Raw genomic sequence first — 17,736 nt, 5'->3', positions numbered from 1 at the left:
AAAAAGTTGACCTATTACTTGCAGAAACATACTTCTCAACTCACTTTTCTGGAGACCAAATATATTGTTTTTCTAGTGATGCTACATTTCAAAGCATAACACCCCAAATATGTGTACATATATCTAGATGCTGCCATATAACTGTCTTTTATATTTCTATAAGAACCCTAAAGAAGAACAACAGAAACTAGTAGATTCTTCAAGCTCAGATTCTATAAAAGTAAGAGTGTTTTTAACTATCCCAAACAGTTCTTATATAAAAGAACCAGTACCAGACCAGTACCCAGACCTACCCAGCCCCTAGTAAGCATGATTCTCCAACACTGATGTGATCAATGGGTAAAAAAGAAATTAAAAGAGACCTCTGCATATTATAAAATCAGCATTATAGGTGAAATCTAAACATTTCACATTTTCTTCTCACTTGGCTATCTTACAAATATATGGGCTTATCGAATTACATTTACTTTAGAGACCATATATTCAATATATTAGGAATCCTTGTATTTATTCCCCAGAAAGCCAAGGTCAGTGATGAAATCTGTGGAAATAATTTTAGGGGTAATATATATAATGCATAAATTATCTATTGCTATATAACAAATTACCCCCAAACTTAGCAGGTTAGTATGAAAGAAACCTTTATTATCTCACACAGTTTCTGAGCATCAGGAATCCAGGAGTATTTCAGCTGGGTGGTTTAGTCCCATGGTTTGTCAGGAAATTCCTCCCTGTCTGTTGACCAGAGGGCTTAGTTCTTCATCACAGGGACCTCTCCACGGCAGCTTGCCTTCCCCAGAGCAAGTCATGAGACACAGAAGGAAAGAGAGAGGGAAAAAAGGAGAGAGACTGGGAAAAGAAGAAAGAGGGAGAAGGGGAGAAAATGACAGAGAGAGAAGCAATAGAAAAAGAACACCCCAAACAGATGTCTTAATGTCTTGTGTAACCTAATCTGAAAAACAATATACCATCATTGTGCCATATTCTATCAGCCACATGGGCCAACTCTGGTGAACATGGAAGGAAAAACAACAGTGTGTGATAACCAGGAGACAGAATCATTAAGGAAGATCTTTAAGGCTGCCTCCCACAGCCCACCTCCTGGACCCCAATCATTCATGTTCTCCTCTGTGCAATCAATTCCAAATGTTTATGCTGCAATGGATTCTTAAAGGGAATTTAAAGGTTGTTTGAGATACATTTCAGATTACTGAGTCATTTAAAAGTGGATAATTTATGAAGAATATCTTTTCAAATATAATTTTCAAACTGAAAAGGCTATCACACTGACCACGGTTTTAAATGAAGAAGGTATATATATTTAGTGAATATTTCTTAAGATACTATTATAGGCAAGGCTGCGGGTAACACAGATATGATACTGTACAGGAAAAGTCCTAGGCTGGTTGAACAGGAGGAAAGAAACAGGAAAAGTATAATGGAAGAGATAGAGATGTCAATGTGCTTTAAAGAGATGGAGAAAAGGAAAGAAACAATAGGATGTGACAGAAATGTGGGCAAGTGTAAGGCATGGGATTCAAGGTATGCATATTGGTGTAATGGGAAGAAAAGGTTAGTATTCAGGTTTTGTCAGATTCTGGAGAGTATTAAATACCAGGGTAAGCTGCATTTAGCCTGACGTTACCCGGCATGAAATAATAATAAATCTCATTTAACAGGGAGGAATGACCTGTTGGGAGTCACACTGTAAGCGTAACTGAGAGCTAAGGTTTACAACAGTGACAATATTCCTTTTTATTAAATAGTACATAATTGTAAAAATCTAAAATTAGGGCACCTGGGTGGCGCATTCGGTTAAATGTCTGACTTTGGCTCAGGTCATGATCTTGCAGTTCGTGAGTTCAAGCCCCGCATCGGGCTCCGTGGTGACAGCTCAGAGTCTGGATTCTGTCTTTGGATTCTGTCCCTCCCTCTCTCTCTGCTCCTGCCCCACTCACACTCTGTCTCTCTCTCAAAAATAAATAAACATTTAAAAAAACCTAAAGTAATGGGTTATTTGAATTTTAAGATAATAAGTTTTACATGCCTTGGCAGACAGATCCTAGGGTGGCCCCCAAGTTCATGCTCTGTAATTCTATCCACTTGCATGTGAGCAGGACTCTGACTTGCTTCTAACCAACAGAATATGGCAAAGGTTATGAGACGGCACTTCAATGATTATATTAATACATATACTCATGCTCTATATGTACATACATATATGTATATATGGCTTTATCTTGCTCTCATATAGTAGAGACTCTCCTACTGGCTTTCAAAAAGCAAACTACTATAATGTGGACTGTATATGAAGAGGGTCACATGCATGGGAACCATGGATGGCCTCTTGAGGATCTCAGTCCTACAACCCTGATGAACTAAATTCAGCCAAAACCAGTGAGTTTGGAAGAGAACCATGAACTCCAGATGAAAATGCAGCCTGGCCAGTATTTTGATTGCAGCCTTATAAGACCCTGAGTGAAGCTATGCCTAGACTCCCCATCTGTGGTAACTGTGATTTAACAAAAGCATGTGTTTTAAGCTCTTAAACATTTAATATGTTACATAGCAATAGAAAATTAATATACATGCTGACTGAAACACAGAGAGCACATTTACAGAATTAACTCATTTTTACCATCTCCTTGCCCAAAGTTATGGAGCATATTTGCTAAATAGCCTGAAACTACAGTCAACTTGTGAAACTAATAAAATAGGGGACAAAATAACTAATTATTTTAATGTTTACTATGCCCTTTGTATGAATTCACAAATGGAGTCCTCAAATCTACTCTGTGAAGTGAGGTACTATTACCTCTATTTTCTCGATTCAGAAATTAAGGATTAGAGAGTTTAAATGATTTTTCCAACGTTTCACATACAGTAAGTTTGCCCTGGACCCGTGATTCAGACCTAAGCAATTTGATTTGCAAGCTTGCATTCTCAACAGCTACACTCTATAGCTTCCTCTCTGCAGTTTTGTTCCTGCTACTTTTTGTTAAGGGCTGTCAGAGAGCCATGAACATGAATCACCGACCCAGACCCTCCTCAGCCAAATCAGCTTCCTGTAGAGTGCATTTTCTTTTCAATGACTTGAAAATTTGAGCAAATATTTTGTCATGTATGACGCTTACTTTTTCACAAGCATTTATGAAACTTACAGCAATTTCTCTAAGTTTGAGAATAAAGTTTATTTCTAGTACACTGGAATAACTAAATCTTATATTTTAATTGGATTTAATACTCTTACAATGGAAACTGAAAATAATCGTCACTGTGATGGAGTAAAACACACACATACATACTCACCCAACTACTCAGTTTTAGGTGCACAAGCACAGTTTTAGGTGCAAATTGCATGAAACAACATTGTAGCTCCCACTTCAGAAGTATAGGCTAGGGCAAGTTATTTAACCTCTCAGAGAGACAAAATAGGGATAATGCTAAAGCAAATTGCTCAAAAATGGGAAGATTCAACTAAGTATTCACTTTAGTGATTTGGGGAGGGGAGGGAACACAGCAGTGGAAATTGAAGAAAAAAAATGCATATGTCTTGAAAATAGCTATGTATTAAGTGCTAAATTTTTACAATAATCCAACAAACAGTTATATCTGTCCCTGGTTTTATGGTGTGAAAACTGATATGCAAAGATTTAAGGAAACTAACCAAGGTTGATTAAAAACGCTAGCAAGCGGTTGCAGGGATCCAAGCCGTATCAACCTGACTCCCAAACCCTTGCCTCTGTCATTGACTCTTTTCTTATCATGATACCTCCAGCTCTGGGTCCATAAATTCTACATATTCCCAAGGAAAAACACTGTTTCGTAATGCATTTTTTCATTAAGATGAACCATTGCCTTTTGCATATGCATTATTCCACCAATATGTGTTTGGTCTTCATTTAAAAATATAAGAACTATTATAAGCAAATGATTAAGAAAAGTCTAATTAGCAAGTTCTAGAAGCAGTTTTTGAGAACTTCAAACACAAATATGTTTCCTTTCTGGGAAAAAGACTCTATTTTTTAAAAATCATTTCTTTCATGGTTCCATAATATTCATTGCAGGTAACTCCCACTTATAAATCTTAAATCCACCTACTATTATTAACACAAATGTCCTCACACCCAAAAACTGAGAATTTAAATATTATATCAACACCACCATTATCTACAGTAAGCATAAATTAAATAACCCAGAAAAAAAAATTAAAAGATTGGGCCTTAGCAGATACAGTTCTAGTAATACTTAATTGTTTATTATTAGCTGTAAAATCACAGCAAGTTATATTACTTTTTCCAAATCATTTAAATTCTTTGTGTTTTAGTTTCTCCACTTACTAATGAACAAAGGATAATAATGTGATCCTTAGGTCATAAGCAATGCAAGAGTAAAACTAATGAGTTTAGTGAAAGAGTAAAAGGAAGTAAAAAGTTGCCAAAGTGTTTTAAAATCTTAAATGATAAATAAGTGTGGAATCATTTTGCTTGTATATCTGGCAAAATAATAAAGTTAGTACAAAACAAGAGGTCCACAGGCAAAATAGTAGGTAAATTGCCTGAAAAATATTTGACTGTAAAATCCAACCACACTGAAAAAATACGTCTTAGGGAAGATATGGAGCCTTCATCTGGAGAAAGTTTTGGAAAGGGGTAGAACAATATAGGCAGAATAGCGAGGATGCTGAGGCTTGTCCTACATACACGTTCAGTGCAATCCCTTGATTAAGAATTCTGGAGTGGGGTGGGAAAGAAATAAAAAAGAATTCAGGAGAAACCAGGCACCATGGTTCGTTCCCTTCTACTTGGGGGTAGAGTCTAAGAGAAATAATATGAACTCCTCACCTAAAATTTCTTTTAATTTTCTTTTTATAATTATATTTTCATACCAATAGGTGGCCAAATCTTAATTGATTGATATCACAGTTCAGTGGTGACACTGAAAAAATAATGTTGCAGAAGCATTCTATATTGAGCAAGAGTGGGAAATAAATCTAGATCTTTTGGAAATGCACCCCATGCCATGTCTGTGGTCCTTGCTTTGTACCAAGCAATGGATTTAAAGTTCTCTAAATTGATACTGTAAATATCAAGGAAAACTCCCATTAGATTTAAAGAAGTATAACACTAAAAAGGAAATGAATGCTTTCTAAACAGCTGACTTGCTGGATCTCAAAAAGTTTATAGGAGAAATCAAAGTTTCAAAAAAAAAATCATTACTAGCATGTTGTTCTCTTTATTTTTTGGCATTCCTAGATCTTCCAAGACCCTCAGTATCAACTCAATCTTAATAAAATAATCTGAAAATATCAGCATAAAAGACCACATAATGGTAACAAAATAATCCAGATGTTTTTCTTGACTAATCTTTTCCTTTCAGTATTTCAAAACCAAATTCATGTTCTATATGAATCCATGATAATTTTCAAAAAAAAAAAAAGTGAAACCAAGTTTAATAGGAAGGGAAAGCACAGCAAGGAGTGAAATGGGAAAGGCAAGAGGGTGAATATTCCTATAGTTCTACGTGGAAAGTCTCTGTGGTTCACTGATAACTTTTCTTAACATTTGGGCAAAGATACCTAACCAAAAAATTAAAGGATAAAATACACACTAGAAAAGCAGACATAAGCACAATGAACCGACGAGAATCATTACCAAAAGGCCACTTACTTATTTCTTCCAGATCTTCTACAAGACTTTTGAGTCAACCTTGATACGGAGTCCTAGGTAAACTCAATCCCAGCATCACATTAGAATAGCCCTGTTAATAGAGACAAATAACTGTCACTGCTTCAAAAATTAAATTTATGTCACATTCAGTTCAATGACTTCATAGAACATAAAACATACTCAACCTCAAATAAAATTAATTGTTAATGCATTAATTGCTTTGGAACTCTTCAAACACGCATGGAAATGCTTTTCTACATATTAACTTAGAGAAGTTTAAAATCCATTGTTTGGTACAAAGCAAGGACCACTGAGACAGCATGAGATCCATTTCTAAGAGATGCAGATTTTATTTCCCATTCTTACATTGATTTGGCAGGTTTAAACTTTTGGTGATTAAATTTTATAACTTAGGGGAGCCTGGGTGGCTCAGTTGGTTGAGCATCAGACTTCAGCTCAGGTCATGATCTCGTGGTGCATGGGTTCGAGCTCCATGTCGGGCTCTGTGCTGAGAGCTCAGAGCCTGGAGCCTCCTTCAGATTCTGTGTCTCCCTCTCTCTCTGCCTCTCCCCTGCTCCTTCTCTGTCTCTCTCTCTCTCTCTTTCAAATAAACATTAAAAAAATTTTTTAACTTATAATTTATAGAACATAGTTATTTTATGTCTCAAGATTCCCAACTGAAAACATGCCTGATTTCAACTTCCTCTTCAACATATACTTAATGAGCTTTGTAGGCCTTTCCACAATCAACAAGTTGGTAGTAAGCATTTTCTCCTTATAATTGCAAAGTAAGGGCTATTCCCTTGACTCTTATTAGAACGTGTGTATCCTAGACCCATTTGCTATTTAACTACTCTCTTTCCTAGTCTCTCCCTTCTTTAATCTGAAAGATTTAGCTCAAATCTTCCAACAAAATTACAGAAGTTAGTAGTGTATAGGTAATAAACGGGTTTTGATTCACACACCAACTCTGACTGATTGGTAGTGACCACATGGAAATCTGTACGGAGATTAAATCTGAGTCTAGCAGGGAGTCCTGTGTTCAATTAGCCATGCCTTCCATAGGCACCGAAAGGGAGGGATGACACCACATGCCCTCTTTTCTTTGTTGAGCATTTAGACATTTCCCTAATTTTATTTAAATTGTTCCCAAACACTTTTGGCTACAAATCCTTTTTTCCAATGAAATCTTAGTGAGGAGTCAACCAAATATACAGATAACAATGAGGCATTATGGTTGAACCAGACTCCCACCTCTACCACCTCTGTTCTTTCCCTAGGTACCTCTGGGGTATTCCACAAAGTCTTAAGTATTCTGCAAAGCATAGTTTGAAACTATTATTTTAGTTATCAAGGTAACTCAAAGTCACAAAAATTAGGGTAATTCAAATGCCCTTTCTTCACATTCTAGCAGTCTTTCTCTATTGCTTCTGTTGTTCATTTTTCTCTTAATGATAATATTTTGCACATGAGCAGGTTCCACTCTTGACTTTCTTTGTGTTAATTTTCTCCCATAATTCTTTTTTGCCTGCTATATGTCACCAAAAGAAGCAGATTTTTTATTAGTGCATAGCAATCTAAATTATTTCCTAATTCCATATTGCCTTACTTTCTCCTCACATTCATGGATATCAATTTTTCCTAAATCAATCTATAAAGTCTAGATTTTTAAAGAAAATCAACAAAAGCATTTTAAAAGCATATACTTTAGATGCCTATTAATACCAAAGTTAACATCAAAAATAAAGGACAAAGAGGGGTGCCTGGCTCAGTCGGTTAAGCATCCCACTTTGGCTCAGGTCATGATCTTGGCGGCTCATGGGTTGGACCCTGCGTCAGGCTCTGTGCTAACAGCTCAGGCCTGGAGCCTGCTTCGGATTCTGTGTCTCCCTCTCTCTCTGCCCCTCCCCTGCTCATGCTCTGTCTCTGTCTCTCAAAAATAAATAAACTTTTTAAAAATTAAAAAAAAATAAAATAAAGGACAAAGAGAAGGCATCTACTCTACCAAATATTAGGCTTACTACCAAAGCCAGGTACAGACACTGGAAAATGGAGTTTGGATATAAACCCACGTGTCATTGGGAGCTTTATATAATAAGGGTACTATCACAAAGTAAAAGAAAATGTTGGTTGTTGTCTCACTGTGTAGAGAAAGAAAAACAGCCTCAGAATATGGCAAAAATAAACTTATCTCCTTATTTTATACCATATACAAATTTGGATTCCAATGAGATTAAAGAGCTTTAAATGTGAAAGTTATCCTTTCAAAGCTAATAGAAAAATTTGGTGATTCTTTTTGACACTTAGAATTAAAAACAATTCTGAAACAAGACCTAAAATAATAAGGCATAAAACTGATGGATTTGGCCAAACCAAATGAGAATTTTTCAATGAAGGATACCACAGATAAATTTTATAAATAAACTGAGAGAAGACCTAAAACCAACAAGGAATTAATATTAAAATATATATACTCAGAGAAAACCAATTAAAAAAATGAGCAAAACCCTCAACAGGGCAGTTTCTCAGAGGGGTAAGCCAGAACAACTGTCAAGTATAGTTTAAAATGTTCAAAATCACTAGTTATTAGGAAGATACAAATCAAAAAACTGATGAGATACCATTTCATGCCATCAGAATAGCATATATTTGAATGCTGGATTCTATATTGTGTTGGCAAGAATACAGAAAGATGAGCATTCTCTTGTTTACTGATAATGTTAGCATCAACAATACAGTTAATCTTAAAAGCAATGTGGGAGACCTAAAATGTTTACCTGCTCTTTATGGACCCAAAACACCCTATGCAGACATCAACTGTAGCATATGTTAGCTTAGATTATATAAAAAAAATATTTTTAATGTTTATTTATTTTTGAGAGACAGAAACAGAGCACAAGTGGGGGAGGAGCAGAGAGAGAGGGAAACACGAACTCACAAACTATGAGATCACGACCTGAGCCCAAGTTGAAGGCTTAACCAACTAAACCATCCAGGCGCCCGAGATTTTATTCAGTTTTTTATTTGCATGCTTTTCTCTCCCACAAGTTTCTCCATTTTAATTACTCAAAATTAATTTTAAAAACTGATAAATCAAGAAATAGCAACTAGCATATCATTTACAGTTGTGGATGTATAAAAACTGTGGATATAAATACCAGAAATCTGTAACCTCTGTATAGCTGGACTGGGTGGTAGGAAGATACAAGACAGAAGAATGCTATTTTTGTTTCACTTGATTTTTTTAACTGTACGCACATATTTCTTTGATAAAAGTCGAAATTAAATACAAAAGAAAAGAAGGTAATTTTAAAAATAAACAAAGAAGTTATTGCCACAACATAGTTTCATTTTTATAAATTTTATTTAAATATGCATTATATATTATTATTTAAAATTATATTATTTTTAAAAGCATATATTATTTTAGTAACATAAGCTCAAGGACATTATCAAAGTAAAATATGTCATAGATTACTGATCACAGTTCTTATAATGATCACTGAAACAAACAAAACAACAACAACAACAAAACTTAAGACAGTAAAGGAAAAGGCAAAACCAGAAAGCTAAAGAGGCCAATTAGAATTCTTTTACATGCACACATTCATACACGTTTACTGATTGCTTACTAAATGCTAGGCACTGTCCAGGCTCGGGGATAAAGCCACAACCCTACTTCCGTGGAGTGTACAGTATAACGAAGAATATGTAATGAACAGTTATTACAGCGTACTGACCAGCATGGTAAATATGCACACGGGCAGCACCTAATTTGAGTCAAAGAAGACTTCCTGGATAAAAGAGTCTCTGTGAAGTTCACATTTACAACCATTCCCTTTCCTAATTTCTTCCATCCTTTTAAGGTACATTATGAATTTATTTAAGGTTTATTGTGGTAGGAGAGGAGAGCATCACTCCGACATTCTCAGTGGGTTTGACCTGGTTTCTTTCAGAACTATATTTGCTGAAGAGAACAATTACTAGGTGGGTTAGTTTTGTTGTATTTAGTTTTTCTAAGAACTTCCTGATACTCAAGAAAGATATTTAGCGTTCTAATGTGTCACTTGGGACTGTTTGTTAATATTTTCTACCCTCCAGTCTTTTAATTAACAAAAATGAAAATATGTCCTAAAAGAAATACTATCATTTCATTGTTTTTTAAACAAAGGAAAAAAGAAAAAAAATTACACGGTACAAAGCTCGCATGTAAAACAAATGTTTTTTAACTCTACTGCAAAATGCCATAATATAAAAGCGTTAGTCTAGTGAATTTCACAATTTGGAAGAATATACTAAAAATATGAAGAAACTAAAATACAGTGGTTATCTAGGTGATAACGTCTAATTGATGTTCAAAAGTAAAAGTTACAGTAACATTTTCAGTACTGTTTTCATATTACATAGCATAGGTCTTCTTGGAGAACAATGAAAACTAAGTTATTTTGTTATCTAGAAACAAACTAGTTAACCATAGCCAGAGAAGAGTAAGTCAATAACTGTACATTGGTTACAAACGCTGGTAGTATAACCCACATTTCAGTGAACAGAAAATAATTAAACAACAAAACCCCAGCAAAACAACAAACGTGTAATTTCATTTCCAGTTGTTGGGTAATGGGGGTGTACATGAGCAGGATAAAAGAAACAACCATTGGATTCTGAGGAATGGGGGAAGTTATTCTTCAGAAGGCACACAGTCCATATTCTCGACAAACAGTCCATGTTCTAGACAAGCAGTTATTCTACTCCTAACAAAATTTACCAAGTGCTCAGAAGGTATTTTGTGGCAGGCATTCTTTTTGCATCAGGCATTTACACAAGAGGAACATCATGTCATTATCATTTGTACAGATGTTACAAATATCAAGAAAGGAAATAGCTTAGATTTTTTAAAAGTTGGCTCTACAAAGGTTAAATGCTGTGAAACTGCATACAGAGATACACAGCTTCACTATAATTAGCATCCCAGCTCTGGTTAAAACACTGTGAACTCTGCAAGGGCAGGGATGCTGGTCTCTTCAATTCACTTGGAGTCCAATAAACCTAAACTACTGACTGGCACATAGTATGCAAATATTTGTTGAATGAATGTATTAATTTATTGACTCATCAACATGGAACTGGATAGGCATGGAAATTGAAAAATTAAATTTTAGGGGGGCCTGGGTGGCTCAGTTGGTTAAGCGGCCGACTTCGGCTCAGGTCATGATCTCGCGGTCCGTGAGTTCGAGCCCCGCGTTGGGCTCTGTGCTGACAGCTCAGAGCCTGGAGCCTGTTTCAGATTCTGTGTCTCCCTCTCTCTGACCCTCCCCTGTTCATGCTCTGTCTCTCCCTGTCTCAAAAATAAATAAAACATTAAAAAAATTTTTTTTAAAAAAAGAAAAATTAAATTTTAGATAGAATAGACAATGGATCTGAACCAGGTCAGAGATATTTGCCCTTCTAATCCTGGTGCAAAACTTAATTCAGGGATTTTTCAAAAGAGGTAAGACAGAAACAAAGGAGTGTTCTGTTCCACTGCCTTGATTTAATATGGCACAATATTAACTTTATTTTGGGAGTCAAAATAAAATGAATTGAGAATATACATTTCAGAATTTATGTGAGTATAGAATATTGTTTTGAAAGTTTGTAAAACAGTGATTTAACCTACACCATAATAAAATAGGATTTGTAGTTTTAAGAGCTAACACTGGAGCCATACTGCAGTGGTGACTGTCCATGATGCAAAGCTTTGAAGCTTATATAAATATGTGCACATAAGCACTAATTATAGCTTATCTTCGTGAGATTTAGTTCTATGAGTTTAGTTCTCAAATCATCCCTCTGTCATCTTTATAAAGTAGAAGGTAAGAGGCGATCCTTCAGAATTGCGGAAAAGAGGTACTTCAATTACCAATAAAAACTTATACTCAGTATCATTCAGCCACATTGGGTGAATCATGTAAGCATCACCTCTACAGAATAGGGCCTATCCAAGATTTATTCTTGTTTGGCTGACGCACCCCACAATTAATAGCATCCAGATCTAAGAAGGAGGAGCTCATGATGCTTCAGGCTCCACCACAACCCTATCAAACCATTAAGGAGATATATTCATAGAAATTGAACTGAGATAAAAGTTGACCTTGAAAATAACTGAAGCCACAATGATAGTGAAGTTTGTCAACATTGTGAGTACAGTTCAAAACCCATTTATTCAGGGATAGGACAATTTTGTTAGCTACCTTTTACATTTATAAATTTGTTTCTAGCTTTTAATTGAAAATATCTATATTGTATAGGCAGGTTCAGTCAGAGAATGTAAAAATCAAAATTAAATCAATGAACAAACAAATAATATTGGTAAGGTAGAAGGTGAACAGGCAGGGACGCCTGGGTGGCTCAGTCAGATAAGCATCCAACTCTTGGTTTTGGCTCAAGTCATGATCTCACAGCTTCATGTGTGGGAGCCCCACATCATGCTCTACGCTGGCAGTGCGGAGCCTGCTTGGGATTCTCTCTCTCCCTCTCTCGCTGCCCCTCCTCCACTCATGCACGCTCTCTCCCTCTCTCTCTCTCAAAATAAATAAATAAATAAATAAACAAACTTAACAAAAAAAAAGAAGGTGAACAGGCAGTCACTGAAGGAAAAGGCAAAGACAGGATGGTTACTTTTAGGATTCTGCAAAAGCTGAGTAGAATTATGTAAAAATGCATTACTGTATTTACACAAATATGTACAAATACTTTAAAGTTAAATTTCATTTGTATCATTTTTTATTGTAGTCAGAACACTCACCATGAGATCTAGCCTCAATAAATGTTCAAGAGTACAATACAGTATTGTTAGCTATAGGCATAATGTCATACAGTAGAGCTCTAGAACTTACTTAGCTGTACGACTGAAACTTTCTAGCTGTTGAACAGCAACGGTTGAAATTTCAAGTTGCATAAAAGGCCTTTTTGCTCTTCAATCATTGCAGATACTGAACGCTTATTAAGTACCAGATTTACTATCTACTGGAGACACAGAGATAAAAGCTATTCTCCTGCTGACTGCTTAAGGACAGGTTAAGTAGGCAGTAAACATGCCTTTGAATGAATGATATTTTGAAACCATAGAGAGATTATAAGTTAAATGTGATGCTGCATAAGCAAAAGTAAGCACAGGGTGATAGGAACTATAATAGTGAATTTGCATGTGAAAATAATTATTTAAGAGGCAGGTGGAAAAAGGGACATACCTATGTGAATCATATCTCAATGTCCCTCTGAATTTCTTATAAATATATATTTCTTATATAATTCTTATATTCTAAAATGTAAAGAGTTTTGAATATATTTTAATTTTTCTCCACTTTTTATGAAAAATTACTGGAAGTAAATAGTTTTGATTATACTTAAAGTTAGCAAAAGTAGAAAAGTCTATTAAAGTAGACTTCTCTCACTTTTCATAGGACGTATAACTTTGATAAAAAACTTTCAAGCTTGGAGCACCTGGGTGGCTCAGTTGATTAAGCGTCAGACTTTGGCTCAGGTCATGATCTCATGGTTCCTGAGTTTGAGCCCCACATCAGGCTCTGTGCTGACAGCTCAGACCCTGGAGCCTGCTTCGGATTCTGTGTCTCCCTGTCTCTCTTCCCCTCTTCCACTCGCACTCTGTCTCTCTTTCTCTCTCTCAGAAATAAACATTAAAATTAAAAAAAAAACAAACCTGTCAGGCTTGTTAGAACAGCTTTATTAAAATAATTGTCACTTATTTAAATCAGAACTATGAAGGTCATATAAACCTTAAACATGTAAATACATGGTACCATAATAGTCAAAATGAGTAATAAATTTCCAAAATGACATAAATACTGCTTGGTATTTCCAATGCATTTGTGAAAGAGAAAAAACACACAGTACTCTTGATAACATTACTAATAGAATCAAATATTAAAAATTGGAAAGGGGAGAAAAAGCACTTCAAGCCATAAAATTAAAGTATGAATTCTTACCTAAGTTCAAAAAAACTTTTTTTTCCAAGTTCAAAAAATGTTTAAACCATAGGTAATAGGTTGAAAACAAGCTCCTAGGTTCAAACACAGACTGGAGTTGACTTTAATTCATTCTGCAGAGGTATATGCTCAGTGGGAGCTCAAGAAGTGGACCACTAAGTTAATAAAAGAGAATTCCTTCAAAAACCATGTTTGTGTTGTTGTTTTTGGCTGAGAGTATAAGACTAAATTAGAAGAAAATGGCAAGGAAGAATTCAAGAAAACTACCTCTAGAATTACTAATGCAGATTTAAACACACTCAGATTATACAGAACACCATACAGCTCTTTTTTTTATGTCCATTGTAACTCAAAGCCTGCGCCGTAAAAAAAATACATCAGTTAAATATGCTTTCTTTCTTTCTTTCCTTTTATTCTCTTACTCATCCTGTTCTCTTTTGGTACTTGCCTTCCTTTCCTTTTTACTTCTATAGGAAAATAAGTAAGTCTCTCCCTTTCCATGCTGACCAGCAGTTGTTTTTATGAGATAGAACCAAGTTTAATAGATCAACATTTGTGATTGATCTTCAGAACAAATCCCCGGTTTTCCATTTTCTCAATTCCCTCTCTTTTTTTTGGGTGACAAAACAGTCTCATTCTCAGCAAATAACAGAGTGCTCAGGTATGTGAAGAGAGCATGCGGAAGTAAGTGGACAACATTAACGTGGAGGTCAATGCCTCTGCAGCTGGTTTCCTGCCACTGAAGATGCTTTGTCTATCTCTTTCAAACCAGAAGAAATGAGATGCAGGAAACATGAGGCAGGCAGTCTAGACAAGCAGAACTCCAACCTTAGGGCAAGTCTTTTAAGATACATAAGAAAGATTTAGGATATTGGCAGTTGGAGGATTTCCCAATCATCTGCGGGATGCACAGCCACACTACATAAGGACTGATAACCCTGGATGACTTGACATTTTTATGTTTCCCTACCACTTAGCAAACGATTCCTTCCCCAGGGGCACCTGGGGGGCTCAGTCAGTTGAGCATCTGACTTCAGCTCCGGTTGTAATCTCCTGGTTTTTGAGTTCGAGCCCTGCATCAGGCTCTTTGCTGTCAGTGCAGGGCCCACTTCAGATCCTCTGTCCCCATCTCTCTCCACTCATTCCCTACTTCCACTCTCTCAAAAATAAACATTAAAAAAAAACAACAAAACAAAACAAAACAGGGTCTCCTGGATGGCTCAGTCTGTTAAGCATCTAACTCTTGGTTTCAGCTCAGGTCATGATCTCATAGTTCTTTAGTTCAAGCCCTGCATTGGGCTCTACACTGAAAGTGCAGAGCCTGCTTGGGATTGTCTCCCCATCTCTCCCTCTGCCCCTCCCTGACTTGGTCTCTCTCTCTCTCTCTCAAAAAATAAACACACACACAATTTGAAATGCAAATATATATATATATATATATATATATATATATATATATATATATATATATGTGTGTGTGTGTGTCTATATATGTGTGTGTGTATATATATATATATATATATATATATATATATATATATATAGTCCCAATCTGATATCAGTTCTCTTGGCTTCTACCACAATACAATGTAGGCACAGTCTACATATTGATGTTTTGTGATAAAAACTTTTCAAAGGTAACAACAGCATACTGTCATCCAGGATATAATATGTGTTTCATAAATGCTAAATGAATGTGAAACCTACCTGAATTTATGAAACTCTGGCTTCCTTCCTATCCACAGCTTTCAATTTTATACCTCCATTTTCTCTAATTGACTATTCCGGTCAAGTTCCACCAACACTGACCCACCTCCATTATCTAATCTAGTCTACCCATATAATCCAAGATTGAACTTTTTTTTTTTTCCAGGAAATAGAAGTTCCTAAATAGAATGGAATTTAACTGAGCAATGTTCAGAGCAGAGATTAAGAAAATCACTTCCACTGAAATGTACTGGTCAGGCAATGGACTCTCTTCTGAAGTAAATGTAACTTTAGCAAAGAAAAAGACAGAACATAGGTTCAAACAAGGTGGGATCCAGTAAGTTAGCATGCCCATTTCACAGCACTGACCCTTCCTTCCAACCCTGCTTACTTTACAAATACATTTTATAGATTTCTTCTGTTTAAGAGAAGCCATTCCATATATTTATTTAAATAAAACAACACAACTATGTGATTTATGAGACAACATGCCCTGACAGATGGGATTTTCTTACCTTATCTCATATCTAACTCAGTAAAAGAATGGAGTACAGACTGTCCAAATTTCAGGCTGCAAGTTTTAAAATAAAAATATCACTTTTTTTTTCTTTCTTTCATTAAGAGAAACAGTCATCCATTATTAAATAGCTATCTCTTATGTTGTTTATTGTTGACAATAATTCTTTTTTTTTTAAGATATTCTTTTTAACCATCTCTACATCCAACATGGGGCTCAAACTTAACAACCTCAAGATCAAAAGTTGCATGCTCTACTAACTGAGCCAGGCAGGAACACTGAAAGAATTCTTAATCATCCTTTAATTCTAGGCATTTATTTTATTCTATATGCCAGGTGAACGCTCTTATAACTGTAGCATGAGATCTATGTGAAGGCCTGAATGCATTAAAATCACTAAGTAATAGTCTGTTTCATAGATAAAAGCACCTATCTTGCCAATTTCTCTTATATTTTTTGTTTTTGTTTTTTAATGAAAACTTAGTGGATACTCTTGGAACATACAGCATGGAATAAGGCAAATTATCAAGGGAAATTTTACGTGAGGTAAAATTCACAAGATTATCATTAGTTTTAGAATTGAAATAGAGATTCTGATTATATGAACATATTGTCAGAAATTTTACAAAATACTATCTTTTTAAATATTCAAATAAACATGACCTGAAAATTGACAGCAGCAACCTTTTGCTGGTTTGCACCCTTTTATGTATCCTTTTACTTAGATGAAAATCTGTAGGAAACCAGATTACAAGTATAACCAGGAAGGTTTTTCTAATGGTTTTTAGCCACACAACTATATGCAGAGTCCCACATTCTTTAGGATTTACAGTCCTCAAGCAGTGTGCTAGAATCTTCCCAGATGCCAAACCAAATTAATAAATGCTCACTAAGTACACACAATAAAGATATATCACTGAAATTTCAGCAAGAAATTCAAAACCCCATTCTCACACTGCTTTCTGAATTCTCTTGAAGTATTCTTCATTGCATTCCAAGTCAAACATTTTAGAAAACCATTTTAGGCGTACCACCTGGAAGATCCACAGAAACTTTATTAAAGAAAAGATAAAATATTAGCCAATATACTCATTTAGCTAGTGAAAACGTTTCTCAATCAATGATTTGGCCCTGCTAAATTCTCATTGCCCAGTAACACTTCTCCTTGCCAAAAGCCTTCCTGATGAAGTTAATTATCTGTTAGTGGGTTCTAACCTCTATGCGCTTAGGTGTCTAGTTTTGGAGCCTATATGAAAGGGAAGAAAACTAGTGAAACTCTTCAGGCTTTCTTAATGTGCCTGTATGCACCACATCACACACTAATTTTAGCAATTTTACTAATTGTTTTTACTGCCAAAATCTCTATAGAATTTTTGGATTAATAAAGATTTATGAAGACATCTGGATACAATGTGATTTTTTTTTAAGTAAATAGGTCTTCTCATTCTGCCAACCTATCTATAAAATTTCATAATGTACTTAAAGAGATGTTATACATTGATAGAGAAGTGTTACAATTATTATCTGCTGTAAGTCCAAGTTACATCATAAAATGAGAAAATTAATTTATCTTGAGTAAATTAGAGAAATATGAAGCATTCTAGGTGAGTTAGTAATTTCTATATTGTATAAAGGAAACTTAGAAGGATACAATTAAACTTAGATTAGTGTCTAGGCAAATAGTATTTTAAAATTTTACTGAGACTTTCAACTACAGTATTAAAAAAAGATGGGGTTTCTAGTTGACTCAAATTTAACCCAGAAAATTAAATTTTACAAAATTATTTTTCCTTTCAATCAGATTGATCAAAAAAAAATTTTGCGGGGGGGGGTGTTCTTATATATTTCTTTATTATTA

General features: G+C 35.2%; 1 protein-coding gene across 8 annotated transcripts in view; it reads right to left on the bottom strand.

Annotated features, from left to right (window-relative positions):
- Positions 1–17,736, bottom strand: part of FOXP2 (forkhead box P2) — a 565,305-nt gene that overhangs the window by 397,408 nt on the left and 150,161 nt on the right. For all 8 annotated transcript variants that reach the window (XM_053897463.1, XM_053897465.1, XM_019418068.2 and 5 more), the window contains one exon: positions 5,670–5,760. The gene's annotated coding sequence lies outside the window, so the exon portion shown is untranslated. The remainder of the gene's footprint in view (positions 1–5,669; positions 5,761–17,736) is intronic.

This window comes from Panthera pardus, unplaced genomic scaffold, assembly GCF_024362965.1.
Source record: "Panthera pardus isolate Hobbes unplaced genomic scaffold, ASM2436296v1 HiC_scaffold_8, whole genome shotgun sequence".
NCBI classification, from domain to species: Eukaryota; Metazoa; Chordata; class Mammalia; order Carnivora; family Felidae; genus Panthera; species Panthera pardus.
The sequence above is the reverse complement of the archived record's forward strand: the minus strand, read 5'-3'. Positions and strand labels throughout refer to the sequence as shown.